The sequence below is a fragment of the Perissodus microlepis genome, chromosome 19, assembly GCF_051167445.1.
Source record: "Perissodus microlepis isolate ML-2025 ecotype Zambia chromosome 19, ASM5116744v1, whole genome shotgun sequence".
NCBI lineage: Eukaryota > Metazoa > Chordata > Actinopteri > Cichliformes > Cichlidae > Perissodus > Perissodus microlepis.
In genome coordinates, this window is record NC_140479.1 from 22,347,840 (window position 1) to 22,369,212 (window position 21,373).

At 41.1% G+C, this 21,373-nt stretch overlaps 2 long non-coding RNA genes across 2 annotated transcripts; both read left to right on the forward strand.

Moving 5' to 3' along the window:
* The first annotated feature begins 726 nt into the window (after window positions 1-726).
* LOC146365983 (uncharacterized) lies at window positions 727-4,136 on the forward strand. Its single transcript, XR_014798622.1, has 3 exons — window positions 727-1,165; window positions 3,236-3,369; window positions 3,780-4,136. It is a non-coding gene; the product is annotated as an uncharacterized LOC146365983 (long non-coding RNA).
* A 1,390-nt stretch (window positions 4,137-5,526) lies between these two features.
* Window positions 5,527-20,909, forward strand: LOC146365984 (uncharacterized). The gene is made up of 3 exons (XR_014798620.1): window positions 5,527-5,960; window positions 20,011-20,144; window positions 20,553-20,909. It is a non-coding gene; the product is annotated as an uncharacterized LOC146365984 (long non-coding RNA).
* Window positions 20,910-21,373: the final 464 nt, after the last annotated feature.

Here is a 21,373-nt window from a genome sequence, read left to right on the forward strand (position 1 = left end):
TTACAAAATGTTCTGTAACTCCAAAAGTACACGGGCTGTCGACATCATTCTTTCACTGTAACAATCAGCAGGCTTTAATAAAAAAAAAAAAAAAAAAAAAAAAAATCAAGGCGGTTTTCAGGTCTCTAAAGAAAAATACATCTAGAAGATATGACGAGTTGAAAACGCCTCCGTTACAGAATTTCAGCTGTCATTTTCACTGAAGTCTCCATATACTTTGAATGTGGAGATTTTTAAACTGTGTTGCTTCGAGGCCATTGGCGAGAAAACGGCAAGTGCTACAATAATGACAGTGGCATTTTGTGAAAGGCAAGAAAAATACCTAGGTTTTGATGTCTAATTTGTGTTAATGAAGGCAAAATTGAGCGTTTGTTTGGACATGAAGAAAAGATTGCGAAAGCGACAATGCGTGGCGTGGCGTGTTTGGTGGTCCATAGCAACCATAACAAGCAATATTGATTGATGGAAAAAATGTTTTGAGACAGCGGTAAAAAGCAGAGAGAACCCTTCTACTGCGGGCTCGCCTGCGGTCTCCTAAGCAAGGCCAGCAGGTGAATTTCAGAGCCAGGAAACTGTTTCTAATTTTTTTTTGTATTTCCCTACATTGGTCCGCATGGGATTCGAACCACTGCCCTCTGTCCTCAATCTCTGCCATGGGGCCTGTCACGTTCCCATGAGCCACTTGGGCGGCCCTGTAAGGCAGGGCAGAAGGGGTACATTTAAAGTGCACACCAGTGCACAGCCACACCCCCATTTTCGGCTCTTTTTCATTAGCTGGACACCAGGCCTTATCTAGTCAGCCGTTCCAACCACATCCCTGGCAATGTGTGCCTACTTCTTGCCGCATACAAGTGGAACGCTCACAATTTTCTGCTGTCACTCTAAGTGTTTGTGACGTCACACCTATGCCCACTGCCCTCTGTGGAGAATGGGACAAATGTGCTTGCACATCAACCTATGCACTCAGACGGACTGTAAATCATCATCTTCCTCACTCAAGGTAACCTTATGGCTTGTAGGAACACTGCACATGTATGATAAGACTGTAGCCCTTCAACCGGCCCTTGTAAGCTTGCTGAAGACAGTGAACACCGTGGAATTCCCAGTATCACTGTGGTCCTAACCAACATAGGAGAGAGACATAAGATCGTGGAAGAGACATAAAGTGAGTAAAAACGATCTAAATGCATTTAGAATATATTTAGAACTACAAATGACACTTTTCTTAGCAATTATTGTTTTTTATGTCACGCTTCAAGCTAGCTCCTTTATTTGGGCTTGGGACCGGCAAAAGTGACCCGAAATTTGGTCTTTAAGTCTGGTCATTAGCCGTGTCTGGACCCAAACCACACTGCAGGTCCCAAAGTCAAACGATCACTGCAGGATCACTGAGAGTTTAAAAACTGTCTGAATTCTTTCATCTGTAATAAAATGATCAGTGTGGCTGCTCTACCAGGTGTAACAATGAAGTTTAACACCCAGGCATCCATGAAAAAAGAATTTCTGAAATGTAACGGAGTTAGAAGTTAGCAGAGAGTTAGCTCGCTAGTTTCCATCTAAATATCATATACCAGGTTCTGACTGAGGGATTTCTAAAACAAATTAAAAGGCACAGCTCTGCTATCACTTCCGACATACATGAAGACAGGAAAGCAAGCAGCAGTGATGTTTGTAGGGTTACTGAAGTTTGGCTAGCTGGTATATAGTGATGTGCTATGTGACTAGCGAAACAGCTATGTTAGCATAACATTAACACAGTGATGAACGGGAACTTTGAAGTAATGAGAAGCTTTGAAGTAAGGATAATGAAACTTTGAGAAAAAGACAGTACTGAGATAAAAGTAACATGAGATGTTATGAGGAAATAGGAGAGAAAAGAGACCAGTGTGTGATTAAAGAATAAGAGAATATAAGAGTTATTGGTCAGTTTATGGTTCAATAAGTGTTTGGTCAGGAAGTTGAAGAACTTCCTCCTTAGTAAAGAGGTTTACTAAGATTTTACTCAGGTGGCGCTGCTGAGATTTGTGGCCTCAGGAATAGCTATGATCAGAAGATCATTTTGAGATACACTTATTTGTGAGTAAAAAGAGTAATTTGGGACGAGGAAGTCCGACAGAAAACACCTGGTGCTGTCAGGATGTTTAAGTGACACAGAATTTCAGAAAATCGAGTCAGAAATGGTTTTGTGGCTCTTGGTAAACTGATTTAGAAGGAAAATCAGTGTTTATTGTGCTGAAGTAACAGATCCGGCGTGGTCTGAAGGGAAGAATCAGCTGTACAATTCTGAGTGTGCAGCGTTGTTGATATTAACAGATCCGGCGTGGTCTGAGGAAAAGAAATAAATCTGAATGGTTGATATACTTACATGAATTTTGGTGGATCCGCTGAGGTCCAGAAGAATAATCAATGTGGACTGTGTTGGTTTGAGAGAGTGAGAAGAGAAGAGAGAGAGAGAGAGAGTGTGTGTGTGTGTGTGTGTGTGTGTGTGTGCGTCAAACAGCAAGTCTGAATATAGCTTGTGAGCTGGTGAGAGACGTTGCAACATGAAAACAGAGGAATTAGAGACTGAATGTCTTAAGAAAAAGTAATCAAATGATATGAGTGCAGCGGCAAAAGGATAGATTAACAGAATTGGGATGACCAGGATGACCAGGATGAACCGTGTGTTTGGCTAATGTTTGTTTTCCTTTAAGAGTGCTTGTAAAGGATTCAGCACAGACAGACAAGTGACAATTGAACAGATGTTCAGTGGTTACAGAATAGTTACATGGGGCTCATTATCTGACTACTATTGGACTCATGGTGAGTGACAAACTTAAGGGAAGTCACTGATTACAATGTGGAATGACGTTGAGATGTTAAATGATTTGGAACAAATTATGGAAAAAAGTAGGAGTTTAATGAGTTAAGAATAAACCTGCAACGATCCTTGTCTCTGTGATGCTGAATACTTTATTACACTCATGAGCTGCAGTTGGTTGCAAATGTGAAGTTGTTTTAACTTAAAGACTTTGTCTTCTAGGATACAGGCTGTGGGTGGAGCTGGGAGTTAAACAAGCTGAACATTTAATTGTTGACTAATGTGTTTACACAGGGTTACTAGCTACCTTGGCGAGGTTTGTGTGTGCGGGCGTCATTTCTACGGCTCAGTTATTACTCATGTTATTAGGGCTTTGCCTTTGTTTAAATTGTCACTCTTTACTGGCCTGTTGGACTTTTTATTATTATTTCACAGGTGCCTCTCGTCGTGTCCCACACTGGTGAGTCTGAATCTGTCAGGAAATCCGTCTGTTACATCAGCGGGACTTCACAACATCCTGGCGTCTGTCAGAGAGGCCCGTCGACCACTGACACTTCTAAACCTCGAAGGTATGCATATGTGTGAACTTGGAGATACTTCATGGACATGGAGTTTCACACTAATTCACAATTTGGATTTCTTTGATGTTTTTATCACCTGTGCAAAGTTGTACTTGGCAACAGTTTGTTTCTTGCTATCAGTCTGTTTCCTTTTGACACATTTCTAAGTTTGAACATTTAGTATGTATGCACAGAGGTGTTACATGATGAGTACACACACAGACATTACAATATAGAAGTGTGGTTTGAAGATTAAAAAAAAAAAAAAGATTAGTTGTGAATTAATTTTCCATTTTATGGGGCAGAAAATATTGCTGGATGCTAGCTCATAGGCTACATTTGGATGTCAAATATTTATAGGGGGGAAAATGGAAATTATGGATATGAAGTAAAATGTTTCTTTGTTGCTTAACCTGCAGGTTGTCAGGTCTCTGGCCCCTGGGAGAGTCAAGACCTGGACAGTTTGTCAGAGCTGGTCCAGGATATCCGTCTTTGCTCTCAGGCCCTCAACAAGCTGGACCGACAGACCTTGAAGCAGCGATGGGACAGGACTCAGTCACACGGACACTTTCTCGACCGAAACTCCAAGTGCCTCCTCTCTGCCACCTCCACTTGAGGGTGGCAGGTGTGTTCATAATAAATAATTAATAATGAATTATTCATTTCATAATAATTCATAATAAAAGTGGTCATTTTTATAAACATTTTGTTTAATGAGGCTACACCAAAAAGAAACAAGATAAAAACAAAATAAAGTGACATGGTGTCCACCAACAGTCTGTTGATAGCTTGTGTTTTATGCATTTTTGTCTGCCTTATTTATACATGGAAAGCTCTGTGTCTGTATAAAGAGTTTGTGTTAGTGTGTGAGAGGTTTTGTGTCACAATGGTCCTGTTTTGTAGGATTTGATAAAAAAAAAAACCCAAACACAATTAAAGTAACTGACGATGCTATACGTTGACATCGTTCTTTCGCTGTAAGACTCAGCAGGCTATGGTGAATAATCACAGCGATTTTCAGGTCTCTGAAGAAATCTATCTAGAAGCTATGACAGTGTAAAGACACCCTGCATTTTTAAATGTGTGAGGCGCGTACCAGTAGAGGGAGCCAACGCACCACGAATGGTACACAGCCACAGATGCGCTTTGTGCAATGTATTTGTGACATGCAGGAGTGTCCGCAAAGAAATGTGGATAAGTTGAAAATCAAACGCTAAAGAGCTCATTCTTGCACTGTTTTGATCAGAACACACGTGGGAATGTTCAAGTGTTGAGAATTTGTAATTATAAAGTGAATTAGGGAAAGATATTAGATACTGCCACTGGCTAGATTTCAACCCGGGTCTCTCGCTCCCAAAGCACGTTCTCCATAATATATTTCAAGCGTTTACCACAACTGAGAGGTGAAAACTGCTGTTTCTTCGTGTTACAAAATGTTCTGTAACTCCAAAAGTACACGGCCGTCGACATCATTCTTTCACTGTAACAATCAGCAGGCTTTAATAAAAAAAAAAAAAAAAAAAAAAATCAAGGCGGTTTTCAGGTCTCTAAAGAAAAATACATCTAGAAGATATGACGAGTTGAAAACGCCTCCGTTACAGAATTTCAGCTGTCATTTTCACTCAAGTCTCCATATACTTTGAATGTGGAGATTTTTTAACTGTGTTGCTTCGAGGCCATTGGCGAGAAAACGGCAAGTCCTACAATAATGACAGTGGCATTTTGTGAAAGGCAAGAAAAATACCTAGGTTTTGATGTCTAATTTGTGTTAATGAAGGCAAAATTGAGCGTTTGTTTGGACATGAAGAAAAGATTGCGAAAGCGACAATGCGTGGCGTGGCGTGTTTGGTGGTCCATAGCAACCATAACAAGCAATATTGATTGATGGAAAAAATGTTTTGAGACAGCGGTTAAAAGCAGAGAGAACCCTTCTACTGCGGGCTCGCCTGCGGTCTCCTAAGCAAGGCCAGCAGGTGAATTTCAGAGCCAGGAAACTATTTCTAATTTTTTTTTGTATTTCCCTACATTGGTCCGCATGGGATTCGAACCACTGCCCTCTGTCCTCAATCTCTGCCATGGGGCCTGTCACGTTCCCATGAGCCACTTGGGCGGCCCTGTAAGGCAGGGTAGAAGGGGTACATTTAAAGTGCACACCAGTGCACAGCCACACCCCCATTTTCGGCTCTTTTTCATTAGCTGGACACCAGGCCTTATCTAGTCAGCCGTTCCAACCACATCCCTGGCAATGTGTGCCTACTTCTTGCCGCATACAAGTGGAACGCTCACAATTTTCTGCTGTCACTCTAACGCAGCAACTTAAGTGTTTGTGACGTCACACCTATGCCCACTGCCCTCTGTGGAGAATGGGACAAATGTGCTTGCACATCAACCTATGGACTCAGACGGACTGTAAATCATCATCTTCCTCACTCAAGGTAACCTTATGGCTTGTAGGAACACTGCACATGTATGATAAGACTGTAGCCCTTCAACCGGCCCTTGTAAGCTTGCTGAAGACAGTGAACACCGTGGAATTCCCAGTATCACTGTGGTCCTAACCAACATAGGAGAGAGACATAAGATCGTGGAAGAGACATAAAGTGAGTAAAAACGATCTAAATGCATTTAGAATATATTTAGAACTACAAATGACACTTTTCTTAGCAATTATTGTTTTTTATGTCACGCTTCAAGCTAGCTCCTTTATTTGGGCTTGGGACCGGCAAAAGTGACCCGAAATTTGGTCTTTAAGTCTGGTCATTAGCCGTGTCTGGACCCAAACCACACTGCAGGTCCCAAAGTCAAACGATCACTGCAGGATCACTGAGAGTTTAAAAACTGTCTGAATTCTTTCATCTGTAATAAAATGATCAGTGTGGCTGCTCTACCAGGTGTAACAATGAAGTTTAACACCCAGGCATCCATGAAAAAAGAATTTCTGAAATGTAACGGAGTTAGAAGTTAGCAGAGAGTTAGCTCGCTAGTTTCCATCTAAATATCATATACCAGGTTCTGACTGAGGGATTTCTAAAACAAATTAAAAGGCACAGCTCTGCTATCACTTCCGACATACATGAAGACAGGAAAGCAAGCAGCAGTGATGTTTGTAGGGTTACTGAAGTTTGGCTAGCTGGTATATAGTGATGTGCTATGTGACTAGCGAAACAGCTATGTTAGCATAACATTAACACAGTGATGAACGGGAACTTTGAAGTAATGAGAAGCTTTGAAGTAAGGATAATGAAACTTTGAGAAAAAGACAGTACTGAGATAAAAGTAACATGAGATGTTATGAGGAAATAGGAGAGAAAAGAGACCAGTGTGTGATTAAAGAATAAGAGAATATAAGAGTTATTGGTCAGTTTATGGTTCAATAAGTGTTTGGTCAGGAAGTTGAAGAACTTCCTCCTTAGTAAAGAGGTTTACTAAGATTTTACTCAGGTGGCGCTGCTGAGATTTGTGGCCTCAGGAATAGCTATGATCAGAAGATCATTTTGAGTGTCAGATTATAATATTATTTTATGCCATGTTAGACCCTTAATTAAAGATGGTGAATTATTATGTAGTTTTAGTTTGCATTATTCTCCTGAATTAGAAGACGGTGATAACTATTGCATTTGTTAAGCTGAGTTGCATTACATTAGACTGCTGATTTATTGTGAATGAATGATATTGTTTTATGATGCATTATACTGCTGAGTTATGAGAAATACTGTTTGCAGAAAGTCATCGCCTTATTTGTCTGATTAGAAGAGAACAGAACATACTGGAGTTTTCTGCCCCATCTCAGCAGGAGCAGATAAACAGGGAGCCAAGGTCGTAGCTTAGGCGCTGTGTGAGAGAAAGAATGTGAATGTTTAGGCTTTTATGATTAGGTGGGGGCCACTAGAGGCTATAAGAGTTTGATCAATGCTCCACCATTTTGAGATCTGATGCTGTCTGCGTACGGTGTCCATCTCCCACGCGTGTGATCATTAAAATCATCGTTTGACTCAACCCGGCCGGACCAGTGTTGTTATTGTGGTTTTTCCTCTTGTATCCATCCCCAATATTTGAATCCGTAACAGTTTGGGGGCTCGTCCTGTGGTATTGGGGTGGAATTTTGGAGGTTTGGACGGTCCGAGGTTGTCGAACGGACAGGCACAAGCCAGTGGTCTGACGTGAGTGGGCATAAGCCGGCTTATACAAAGGTAAAGCACTACCTGTTGAATTATTTCCAAAGTGTGCCAAATTGGACATGATAAAATTGAAGTCTACTCGCTGAAATTACTGGTAAATGTCTGTTTTGATTTTGATGAAAAAATCTCATGAGTTGAAGCAGTTAGAGTCTGCTAAGAAATAAATGCAGTTAGAGTCTGCTAAGAAATAAATGCAGTTAGAGTCTGCTGAGAAATAAATGCAGTTAGAGTCTGCTAAGAAATTGGGTTGGAGTCCCAAGTAGTTGGATAGGGAATTGGTCATTTTGTGGGTTGGAGTCCCAATTGGTCATGGGAGTGGACCTGAGTGGTCATTTTGTGGGTTGGAGTCCCCATTGACCACTAGGTTGCACCTGCCTCAGTCATACTCTTGTTTTGGGGGGTTGACTGTTGTTTTAAAGTGTTATAAATTATTATAGGACGGCAGTTGGAGTCTGCTAGGAAGCGCAGTGCTCAGAGGTAATGCTTGCCAAGGTCGGGGACGCCTAGGCCTTGTCCTCTTTGAGGGATAGTCAGTTGGTCACTGTGGAGCTTGGGGCACTCCAGAATAAGTAGTGGTTGCACCACTCACCGTTTGGAACGGTGTCTGCGCTTTTTTGGACACTGTTAAATTGAGTTAGGGACTTTAGAGATGAGGCCAGATACAGTTAGAGTCTGATACTGGTTAATTGATTACAAAAAAGTTGGACTTTCTTCGGTTGGACCCGTTAACTTAAATTTGTCAAAATTGTGTAGGCGCTAAATCTGCCAGGCCTGACAGTGGTTGTAAATATAAGACGTCTTTGTAATATAAAATAATAGAGCTGTGTGAGAGACTGTGTGTGACGAGAGCGCGCTGCAGCGCTGCGAGCTATTTTTAGACGGTGTGTGAACCTGCAAATGAGGTGGCTGCTGTGAAGCGCACAGAGGACTTTTGCTTCCGGTTTAGCGTGTTTTTTGAGTTTTATAATTATGATTTGCAAATACTGTTAAAGACCTGTAAATAAGACGCTGATTTTGCTGATTATAATATTACAAATAAGGTTTTGAATGACTAGGGTAAATGTTTGATGTTTGGCTGAGTTTTGATATAGAAAAGACAAATCGTGCATGATTTAGACCGGCACTTCAGTCGGCAGAGTAAGATTGAGTGATAAATACAGCTGTGATTTGTTTCAGTTTTATGGTGTGAAGCAGGATTTATAAGATTTTTAAAGTGACTCTTGGTTCAGCCCAATAATATAAGCGGTTACATTTGATTTACTGTTGGTTTTATCATAATATAGGGTGTGATCAAGCACGAATTTCAGCTGTGTGTGTGACAGGAACTCTGCATGCCCATAAAAGGCAACGGCCAGACTGTGAGAAGTTTGCACCGAGAGAGAGAGAGTAAAATCTAGTCAGATGAAGTGAATCAGGAGGTTTTCAGAAAAGAAATAGTAAGTGAAGGTTTTCAGAAAAGAAATACTAAATGAATGTTTTAGTGTGTTAATACAGGTGGATTTCTCCCAACCTGGAAACCTGAGTACAGCGGCAAAAGCATAAACAGAATTGGGACGACAGACAGGCCAAGCTTTGGCTCAAAAGTTTACAGCTTGACCTCACTCTGTCCCCACCCGGAAAAGAAGCTTAAAGGACATCTTCTCCTCCAGTTATCGGTTACCATCACTGGAAATTTGCAGGCAAGTTTTTGACTGAATTGTTGTTGGCACCATGTGTCCCTGAATCTCACAAGCAAGCTCTAACTCCTGGCTGAAGACATGGAATGCTGTTATTTAAGGTGGGGAATCAAAATTTGGGAAACAAAATAAAAACACACACACAACCAGAGAAATGTATGAGAAAGGCACGTGTTAGAGAAATGCCTTGTTTGAGAAAAAAGTTAAAATAACCCACCTACAAACGCACACACACGCAATGAAGAAACAGCTTACATTCATGAACACGTGAAGATTTTCCAGCAAGGTTAAAGCAGCGAAATTTAACATACACCTGTTGTTAAATGATAAAGTTTATCCACTACTAACAAATAAACTCTCTGGGTTGCAGGACAACAACTTATCTTCAAAAAAAAAAAAAAAGACACTGGTCTGACCAACCAGTGATGACACGACAAATTTAGTGGTTAAAAGATTCAAATTGTGACAAGTTTTCTGCTGATTGATTAATACAAGTGATTACTGAATGAAAGAAAATTCCTTTTATGGGCTTTTAAACATGATCTTAACAATTTTAACATGTACCTGTGTTGTCCTGTCAGCTTGGTGGGTTATGAGTTGATTATATAGTGAGAAAAAACAAAAAAAAGGGGGAGAGAAGGCTGACACAGGGCCTGGCCCGGTGTTTCTCCCCTCTCTGAATAACACAGCCAACACAACATCATTTTCCTGTTCGTCTGTTTTTGTTTTGCTTTTGTTTTTTCTCTTTATGCTTGATTACAGGCTGCTTTGCCGAGGCTGACCTGGACTCCTGCTCTCTCCTCTACCATCTTTGATGTGACCCTGACCAAATGCTACAGCAGCTGGACCCACAACAACAACCTGAAAATGTCAACAGTGCTGCAGGAAACCGATCTCATGCAGCGGAGACGGAGAGCGTTAAATCCAAGGCCCGTTTCACTACACGGGGGAGATTTCCAGACAGCTTCAGCTAACAGAGCTGTGACGAGACGCCCATTAAGCCCAGAGGAAAAGTGAGGCTGAGCAAAAGAAGGCTGACCTTAACAACTCTGCATTAAAACTGTGCAGGACAGTGACTGACCAACACGGATGATCGGGAAGCAAAAAGGGCGTGCCAGAGACAGGAGGAGTAACTGAGGTCAGGAGGCACCTCAGAATGGACAAAAGCACCAGAAGAAAATAAGCTGAAGGCACAGGTGTCGGGGCTCGGCCAGGAGCTGACCTCTGAGAAGAGCCGGACAGCAGAGCCGCAGAAGGCCGTGGAGCAAAGCAAGGAAAACATCAATGGACTTCAATCTGACGTGTACGGAAAAGACTCTGAGGTTTCGGCCCTCAGTAAGAGCTCAAGGCATCAGAGCAGAAACTGAGCATGGCTCAGGAGGAGCTGGCTGATAATCGAACCCATCAGTCAGGCTTGGAGTCCCAGACACAGGACTTGAAATCAGGCCGGAGCTTGCTGGAGCAGGAGGTCGCCAAACCTGACAAGAAGCTCCTACAGCAGGAGCAAACCCTGAAGGAGCTACAGAAGCAAAAGGATCAAGTTAAGGAGGAGCTGGACAAGGAGAAGATGCAGGACACTGGAGAAAAGGACTGCCTCAATTGGGGCCAGAACCAGTATGGACAGAACTTTGAGCAGCAGCACCAATGGATGCAAACGGACTGAAATGGAGGAGGGCAGGACCCCAGGGCACGCTTCAGGCCGTGGTTTACCCAGAACACCAGAACAGGAAAGTGATGAACACACACACACACAAACACACACACATCTACATGCACTGACTCAGAATGAAGAGAAACACACATATGAACACATATGCACTCGTTGATTCACTGACACACACACACACACACGCGCTGAGTCAATTGAGTGAGAAATGACACACACACACACACACATGCACATGCTTGTGCAATGAAGAGTGATACACACACGCTGCTGCAATGAAGAATGCTTTACTAACAAATGCTTATGCTGACACGCAAAATGCTGCACACAATAGTCCAAATACAGAATCTGTTACAACAACAAGAAGCCATTGATTGTTTATTGGTTAAATGCATTTCATGTCACCCAGAGGGCGTTTGTGTAGGTTTAGGGGACAGGGTCTAAGGCAGTTTGGTTATGAAAACAATGTCTGTGCGTGATGTCTGTCTATGGCTCAAGGCCTCGACTGAATTGTTTACTGTGCTTCACACAGCCTGATAAGGAGCAGTGGTACAGAGTGAAAATGATGAATTAACGGTGTGAGTTTTATTTCGGAGCGCCACATTTTTGATTGAGATTTAATTGAAGGAGGAACACACTGGAAAAAAAAAATAATAATAAAAAAAAAGGGGGCCAGCCCTTGGATTTACGTAAGCATCTCGCGTGTATTTAACACAATTGCCTCAGGCTTTAAAGATCTGTACGAAATCCAACAACTCAATTTGTTCTCATTGAGATGACACGATACAATCTAATAAGAGTGGTTAGCTGCTGAACTCACGGAATCCACGACACCGCATACGATTTCAAACTACAGGAAAATCACTGGAGTTATAAGAGGCGACAACGACACCCACACCCCATGCATGCTATTGCTATTTATTGTGGATTAACCTGTCAAGGGCAAGAACAAAATAATTCTGCATCAAATACAGGAAATCATAGCTTTCCTGTATTTCCTACATTGTTGGCATGCTGGTTGGTGCTGTTGCTCCACATTAAGAAGGTCTTGGGTGCAGGTCCACAGTCTGGCTAGTTTGCAGTGGTTTCTCTCTGGGTGTTCTGGTTTCCTGCCACAGTGAAAAGTCATGCAGCTATTAGAGCTAGGTTAATTGATGATTCTAAATTATCCATGAATGTGAGTGTGAATGGCTGTTTGTTTCTATCTGATAGACTGGTCAGCTGTCCGGGGTGTACCCTGCCTGGCAACCTATCACTTCAGGGTTATTTCCCAGCCCTGGTGCAACCAGGAGAAAGATAGGAGGATGGTAGTTGTTGTAGACCCATTTAATTATATGGTAACCAGGATCTAGACTTTGTTGAGCGGTATGCAATATGAAGACAACATGTAGTATTTAAGTGACCAAGTAGAATTTGAATAAAAGTTATTGAATAATGTTGAAATAAACTGACAGAATTGAAGGATCAAAATATTCCAGGAGCTCAACTTACTCCATCTGAACATGTTTCAATCGTGTTTTATGAACACGAAATGCACAGGTTTACTGAATATGAAAAGGTTGTGTTGATTTAACTCAGTTGTTTGAGTTTCTGTCGGAGCAAAACATTTGTGTGCAACCAGTGTCCACTATTGAATCGAGTAGATCCAACACGTTTTTTGTCAGGGCAAAAAGGAGTTACGGTCCCTGTGTTCCTACACAATATTGTCCCAGGAGGGAGAAAAACTCTCTGGCGAAGTTTTGGTTGATTTTTGGGTTTTGCTTAACACTAGGTTGATTTCATCAGTGAGGTTTGGATTGTTTTCTTTCTCTAAGAGAGAGAAAGATGGTTTTATGCTTGGACATGTTTGCAATGGGCCCCAGTATTTGTTATTATATGAGTATTTTATTGGTTACGTTTGTCTTTGCTTTTGTTACAGTGCACTGAAATAAGAACATCTGAGAGGTGTGATCCACCGGTGGTGATGTTTTGGTATTTTGTGAGTTCCTGATTTAACAAATCAGCTCTTTAATCCAGGCCTGAGAGATTGAACTTTAAAGCGCTATAAAATATTCTTACAGAAAACAGTCGCAAAGTGTTTTTCTCCATGATTATAATGGGCTTGGGAGAAATTCGCTTATATGGGACACTGATCACATGAGAAGTCCTGAGCCTAAAAGGATTGCAGCGAGTCAGTCCAGTCAAAAAAACAAGGAACTGTTTTCCTCTAAAATGATGACGTCATCTTGCTGGTGAGGGAGGCTCGAATAGGTTGCGCGTGAGACTCCATTATCAGCAACTTCTGGTATGAATGTGTGTGGATGTATGCATGTGACTGGACTGTGATGGACTGACGACTAAAAGTTTTAACTGACTTGATACTGAGACAAAAATGGTACCGACTTTAGGATTAGTAAATGTCCACAAACAATTCACCCAGCCTGTAAAAGAAGGGTGGATGTTTTGTCTTGCTTTGATTTGTTTTTACAAGAACAGAAGGATGACAGAGACTAAAGGGGGAGACTGTAGCTTGACATGAGTGTGAACTGCAGACTTAACCCTTTGGTGGCTAATTTTGAGTTACTGATGTTTGCATTAAGAAAATTGTGTTTTAGTAGCTGTGTTTCGATTAATGTATCACATTATATTGTTGGGCAGGTTAAATGCTAAAGTGAAGAAAAGGTTTGATTTCACTCATGACTGAACATGTTATTATTAACCATAGCAGGCCACTGTAAAGAGTCAATTAACTTTTATAGAGGAAAAAAGCAAAGAAAAAAGCCAAAAAAAAAAACAAAACCCTCTATTGATGTCTATGAATAACAGGGGAATGATAGCCGTGTCACATTCAAAATGGAGATATGTAAGGATAAACACTGGTCCCCATCTTTTAGGTCCTTTCATTGAAATAGTCAATAATTCAGAAAAGTAGAGATATGACCGACAGGGGCATGTGCTGAGAGGTGGTGCTGCACAAGAACAAGCGCAAAATAAAGAAAAATTATTGTGTTTAGCTTTGATAAATTCAAATTAAAATGTACCATTGCACTCAGAGGTTCAATATGAAATCAAATATATGCTAATTTTGTATGAAGTGCATGACTGGTGACTGTTCTGTCCTGAGCTTTTGTTTTTACAGCACCCACTTGACCACACCAACAGTGTCTCGCCACCAAAAGGGGGTACTTGCAAAGAATAGGGAGGAATATCATCAAAACTGGGAAAGGTAAGCCCCAAAAGGGGGTGATAACACCATAACTTTCACTTATGGTCAAATTCTCAAAATTTGATCCCAGGCTTGAAAAATTCTTCAAAACATTTAGAGACGGAGTGGAGTTTTAGATAAATATAATGTGCCAAACCACATGCGGATGGAGAGTTGGAATCGATAACATGGTGAAATAACACGCAGGAAAATATTGACCATGTTGATTATGTTGATTCCAGAGTGCAGAGATTGGCTAATCTGACCAGGAAATGTTATAAAATGAATTGTCGGAACAGTCAGCGTTAAAGTCACCTTTGACAGTCCAGAGCAAGGTTATTATCGTTAGTAATTCGGTCTAAACTGCTGCAAGTGAATTGGAAACAAAATTTGAATGAATTTAGAACAGTTCATACTTATAACACAAGTGATTTTAAGCCATAACTTGATTAGGTAAAGCTATTAAGATAATTATGAGCTGCCTTGACACAAAGAAAGTGAAGTCCTTCACCCTGAAAGGATGGAGTGATGCTCTGCCTCTGTAGTCAAGTTCAGACATAGGCCTTAAGCAATCATGAGCCACTAATAAGCGTGACAGAATTCACAAATTTAAATAAACCACATTGGGTGAGCGACCCTGACAAAAGAAAATCTATGAGCACGCAATAAAGTGGATTTGTTAGAGCCCGTTTAACATTTGCCTTTCAGAAAAATAAATAAATAAATAAATTGATTTGCATTAACAGACACACATTAAAAAAAAAAGTCCATTTGACACTGAAAAATCCCTGTTCAAATAGAGTACATGTAAACGAAATAATGAAAACTAGAAGTGAGGAAAAAACCATTTTCGTTAACGGAAATAAAAATAAAAACAAAAAAGGAAAATTAACTAAAACTGTAATGAGCGTTCACAAAACTAACTAAAATTAACTGAATTTATAGCAAAATGTGTTTAGTTTTCATTGAGGTGTGCGTGTCCTACAATAGTCATGGGTGAAAATGAAGTTTAGTTTCCAGATTTTTTCTTGCTGTGTCTCATTATGCCAGCAGGTGGCCAGTACGTTAGGCGAGTCGTCTGTGTTGCTGCTCCGTCCACGTGCAGAATCATGTCAGGAAAAGTCAGGAGAAAGCGCCAGAGTCCAATTTGGAATTACTTTAAATATGACTGTGTTTTGGATAAAGCAAGTGTCTTGTAGTGGAAAGAGACAAATTATCAGGGACACTTCTAAAGGGAAAAAATCCCACAAACCTTAAAGTGCACTTGAAAAGCCCACACAAGAAGGCTGACCTGGCTTACCTTGAAAAGGTAAGGGGGAGCACACTCCCCCTCCTCAGAGAGCTCCCCCCACTCAACCCTCATCCCCAGAAAACAGAAGCTAACCCCATGCAAGGCAGCGTGATGCATCCCAAGACAACAGGACTGGGACATCTACATAACTGTGTGAGTCAATCGCCTACAAAAAGATTATCAATTCACTTGAACCAAAATTGCGAACACCTGGTGCTGCAAGAGTTGATAGTCTCAATACCCAAGGATAAGCAGAAGAGCATGACTGATATGATGAAACTGGGATTTTGTTACACTTAATTATTGCAAACACAACTAAAACTATAACTGAAACTGATCAAAACTAAACTGAAACTAAGGATTTTCGAAAAAAAATAAAAACTAGACTGAACTAGCAAACAATTGGTAAAAACTAATTACAACTGACATAAAATTGAAAATCTGAAGTCGAAGCTAAATAAAAATAAAAAACTAACGAAAATTGCAAATCTATTAACACCCTGGTCCAGACTAAGATGGCGTTGGACATCTTCAGGGCGGAAAAAGGTTGGTGTGACCAAGGTGTGGTTTGGCTTGTTGTATGTATATTTCAAGATGATATGGCTCTGGATGGACCAGTTACCAGGGCATGGAAGGAGGACTGACTTATTAAATGAGGAGAAGGAATTTTCTGGGATTGAAGATCCTCTGGGTGAGTGGTTGACTAAAAACATGCATAAAATAAAAGCTATTTTTCATTATTGATTGGTAATAGATTGATAATTGGCCACATTTACAGCTGTATTGACTTGTTGTGGACGTAGTCTACTTCAGGTTTAAGCACTCTAATTAATAGATTGAAAATAGAGACATTAAAGGAAGAATATGCAGCACCACCCTGTTAGATGCCAGTGGCGATGGGGCTCAGTGATGAATCAGGTGGGCTGGATTCATGGCTGAATCAAAACAAAGGTTCCCCTGCTGTGGTCAGTGAGGGGAAAAACAGGGGGAAATAAAATTAAAAGAGGCATGGATAAACGTTTATTTGTGAAGTTTGTAAACGGGATAAAAGGGGGTGTTTTACTGTTATTTTAGCATCAGCATTATTATTGCATCAGAATCATATAACAAGCATTGCATTAATGATTTATTGAAGCTTTTGACATTATATTAACATTTGTGTTCCGGTGATTGTTATAACCTCAGGTTAATCTTCTATTTACAGGTGTCAGGATAATCGTATGATCTTTCATTGCAGGTGTAACCATGATCATTTTTATACATATTGCAGTTTGTTGCTCATTATAGAGTTGTGCTCAAGTTAATAAGGGTTAAAAGCTACAGTCAGCGCGATGTCTGGCTGATCTATGGACTGGAGTGACTTTGAGCATAGAAGGCCGCACGCGCTTACACGACACACATATCATGCTTTTCTTGGCTCCGGGCGGAGCCTACTGGAGCTACGACACTGGATAGGAGAAAGTCTGAGACTTTCTGAGAGATGAGGTCACTAACCTTTTCTTTTAATTTTCTAGCTCCGTTGATTTGACACATTGGAATGTGTCAAAAAAGGGGGGAAGTTGGGTTTTAACATCAAACAAGGGTTATATGAACATTTTTATGACTTCATTTGTTTTAATAACTTAGGTATGGTACAGCTTAAGCCAATAGTGACCCAAGAGGTCTCCGGACTTTTTTAGAGAACCAGTGAGAAGCATAAATCATTTTTCCATGTTTAAGCATTAATCATTGAAATGAATTGAATAGCATTTAGAAGATAAAATGCCTGTGTTCACGAGAAGCTGAGCACCACACTGGAGAGGAAACCGTGGGACAGTAGGCGGAAGGAAACACATGAGTGGTTTTAATAATTTCTTACACACCTTGCAAATGTGCTTATAAGGAGTTGGCACTTGGTCTTTTGAAGGTCATAAGCTTCGTCCGGCGTGATGGTCCGGACTGATATATTGCAGGTATTGACTTTGAGTGCAGAGGGCTAAATGCAAACACGCTTACACACACATAGGATATGATTAGAATAAGTCCCTGGGACATTCTGAATATTCTAAACCAATTCTGAATCACCAGAAGGTCAGTAGATAACAACAGTAGATTATTAGGGCTAGGCAGGGAGGTGTTTTGGTTTTCTGTCTCTTACAGAGAAAGGAACAGACACCAGACGAGGTCACAGATATACGAGGATCCTTCGCAGCAGAGGCAGACACAGTGACTGCCGAGACACCAACTGGGTCCAAGTGTCATGGCGTTTGGCCTCTGATTAGTCACCTCAAAAGGATGGATCCCATAAACACAGCAATAACCATGAATGGGTTGGCGGAGATCCAGGGACACCAGACCAACGAGGTTCGAGAGGCTCTTGGGCAAAAGGGGGACACGTTCCTGTTCCTTTTTCTGGGGAATACACGGGATACACAGGACCCGAGGATACACAGATTGTTGTTTGACATCGGGGCAGAATAATCCCCTGATCTGTGCAACGACTGAAGGGTTGTCTAACCCCTGAGGTTGAAGAAAGAAGAGCAGAGGATCACCCAACTGGAAGACACTGGTGGCTGCAGCAATAAAATAAAGGCTAAAAGCTCCTCGGACAGAGGTTCTAGTCTGAGTACGTCTGAAGGGTATAAGGTAGCACCAAAATAAAGCTGTGGGAGAACTGGGGAGTGTCATCTGTACCTGCTACTGTTGGAATAATAGTTCTTCTTGCACCTGGACTGCGCAAACACAGAGGTCATCTCACATATGGTTCGCCCAACAGGGGGACAAAGGGCCTCAGGCGTAAGAAGAAATGAACCCGGCCGCATTGGACTACAGGGTGTAGGTGAGCTCTTTATTCTAAAGAGCACAAAAGGGGGAGTGTCAGATTATAATATTATTTTATGCCATGTTAGACCCTTAATTAAAGATGGTGAATTATTATGTAGTTTTAGTTTGCATTATTCTCCTGAATTAGAAGACGGTGATAACTATTGCATTTGTTAAGCTGAGTTGCATTACATTAGACTGCTGATTTATTGTGAATGAATGATATTGTTTTATGATGCATTATACTGCTGAGTTATGAGAAATACTGTTTGCAGAAAGTCATCGCCTTATTTGTCTGATTAGAAGAGAACAGAACATACTGGAGTTTTCTGCCCCATCTCAGCAGGAGCAGATAAACAGGGAGCCAAGGTCGTAGCTTAGGCGCTGTGTGAGAGAAAGAATGTGAATGTTTAGGCTTTTATGATTAGGTGGGGCCACTAGAGGCTATAAGAGTTTGATCAATGCTCCACCATTTTGAGATCTGATGCTGTCTGCGTACGGTGTCCATCTCCCACGCGTGTGATCATTAAAATCATCGTTTGACTCAACCCGGCTGGACCAGTGTTGTTATTGTGGTTTTTCCTCTTGTATCCATCCCCAATATTTGAATCCGTAACATGAGATACACTTATTTGAGAGTAAAAAGAGTCATTTGGGACGAGGAAGTCCGACAGAAAACACCTGGTGCTGTCAGGATGTTTAAGTGACACAGAATTTCAGAAAATCGAGTCAGAAATGGTTTTGTGGCTCTTGGTAAACTGATTTAGAAGGAAAATCAGTGTTTATTGTGCTGAAGTAACAGATCCGGCGCGGTCTGAAGGGAAGAATCAGCTGTACAATTCTGAGTGTGCAGCGTTGTTGATATTAACAGATCCGGCGTGGTCTGAGGAAAAGAAATAAATCGGTGAATGGTTGATATACTTACATGAATTTTGGTGGATCCGCTGAGGTCCAGAAGAATAATCAATGTGGACTGTGTTGGTTTGAGAGAGTGAGAAGAGAAGAGAGAGAGTGTGTGTGTGTGTGTGTGTGTGTGTGCGTGTGTGTGTGTGTGTGCGTGTGTGTGTGTGTGTGTGTGTGTGTGTGTGCGTGTGTGTGTGTGTGTGTGCGTCAAACAGCAAGTCTGAATATAGCTTGTGAGCTGGTGAGAGACGTTGCAACATGAAAACAGAGGAATTAGAGACTGAATGTCTTAAGAAAAAGTAATCAAATGATATGAGTGCAGTGGCAAAAGGATAGATTAACAGAATTGGGATGACCAGGATGACCAGGATGAACCGTGTGTTTGGCTAATGTTTGTTTTCCTTTAAGAGTGCTTGTAAAGGATTCAGCACAGACAGACAAGTGACAATTGAACAGATGTTCAGTGGTTACAGAATAGTTACATGGGGCTCATTATCTGACTACTATTGGACTCATGGTGAGTGACAAACTTAAGGGAAGTCACTGATTACAATGTGGAATGACGTTGAGATGTTAAATGATTTGGAACAAATTATGGAAAAAAGTAGGAGTTTAATGAGTTAAGAATAAACCTGCAACGATCCTTGTCTCTGTGATGCTGAATACTTTATTACACTCATGAGCTGCAGTTGGTTGCAAATGTGAAGTTGTTTTAACTTAAAGACTTTGTCTTCTAGGATACAGGCTGTGGGTGGAGCTGGGAGTTAAACAAGCTGAACATTTAATTGTTGACTAATGTGTTTACACAGGGTTACTAGCTACCTTGGCGAGGTTTGTGTGTGCGGGCGTCATTTCTACGGCTCAGTTATTACTCATGTTATTAGGGCTTTGCCTTTGTTTAAATTGTCACTCTTTACTGGCCTGTTGGACTTTTTATTATTATTTCACAGGTGCCTCTCGTCGTGTCCCACACTGGTGAGTCTGAATCTGTCAGGAAATCCGTCTGTTACATCAGCGGGACTTCACAACATCCTGGCGTCTGTCAGAGAGGCCCGTCGACCACTGACACTTCTAAACCTCGAAGGTATGCATATGTGTGAACTTGGAGATACTCCATGGACATGGAGTTTCACACTAATTCACAATTTGGATTTCTTTGATGTTTTTATCACCTGTGCAAAGTTGTACTTGGCAACAGTTTGTTTCTTGCTATCAGTCTGTTTCCTTTTGACACATTTCTAAGTTTGAACATTTAGTATGTATGCACAGAGGTGTTACATGATGAGTACACACACAGACATTACAATATAGAAGTGTGGTTTGAAGATTAAAAAAAAAAAAGATTAGTTGTGAATTAATTTTCCATTTTATGGGGCAGAAAATATTGCTGGATGCTAGCTCATAGGCTACATTTGGATGTCAAATATTTATAGGGGGGAAAATGGAAATTATGGATATGAAGTAAAATGTTTCTTTGTTGCTTAACCTGCAGGTTGTCAGGTCTCTGGCCCCTGGGAGAGTCAAGACCTGGACAGTTTGTCAGAGCTGGTCCAGGATATCCGTCTTTGCTCTCAGGCCCTCAACAAGCTGGACCGACAGACCTTGAAGCAGCGATGGGACAGGACTCAGTCACACGGACACTTTCTCGACCGAAACTCCAAGTGCCTCCTCTCTGCCACCTCCACTTGAGGGTGGCAGGTGTGTTCATAATAAATAATTAATAATGAATTATTCATTTCATAATAATTCATAATAAAAGTGGTCATTTTTATAAACATTTTGTTTAATGAGGCTACACCAAAAAGAAACAAGATAAAAACAAAATAAAGTGACATGGTGTCCACCAACAGTCTGTTGATAGCTTGTGTTTTATGCATTTTTGTCTGCCTTATTTATACATGGAAAGCTCTGTGTCTGTATAAAGAGTTTGTGTTAGTGTGTGAGAGGTTTTGTGTCACAATGGTCCTGTTTTGTAGGATTTGATAAAAAAAAACCCCAAACACAATTAAAGTAACTGACGATGCTATACGTTGACATCGTTCTTTCACTGTAAGACTCAGCAGGCTATGGTGAATAATCACAGCGATTTTCAGGTCTCTGAAGAAATCTATCTAGAAGCTATGACAGTGTAAAGACACCCTGCATTTTTAAATGTGTGGCCACATTTGAATGAGGCGCGTACCAGTAGAGGGAGCCAACGCACCACGAATGGTACACAGCCACAGATGCGCTTTGTGCAATGTATTTGTGACATGCAGGAGTGTCCGCAAAGAAATGTGGATAAGTTGAAAATCAAACGCTAAAGAGCTCATT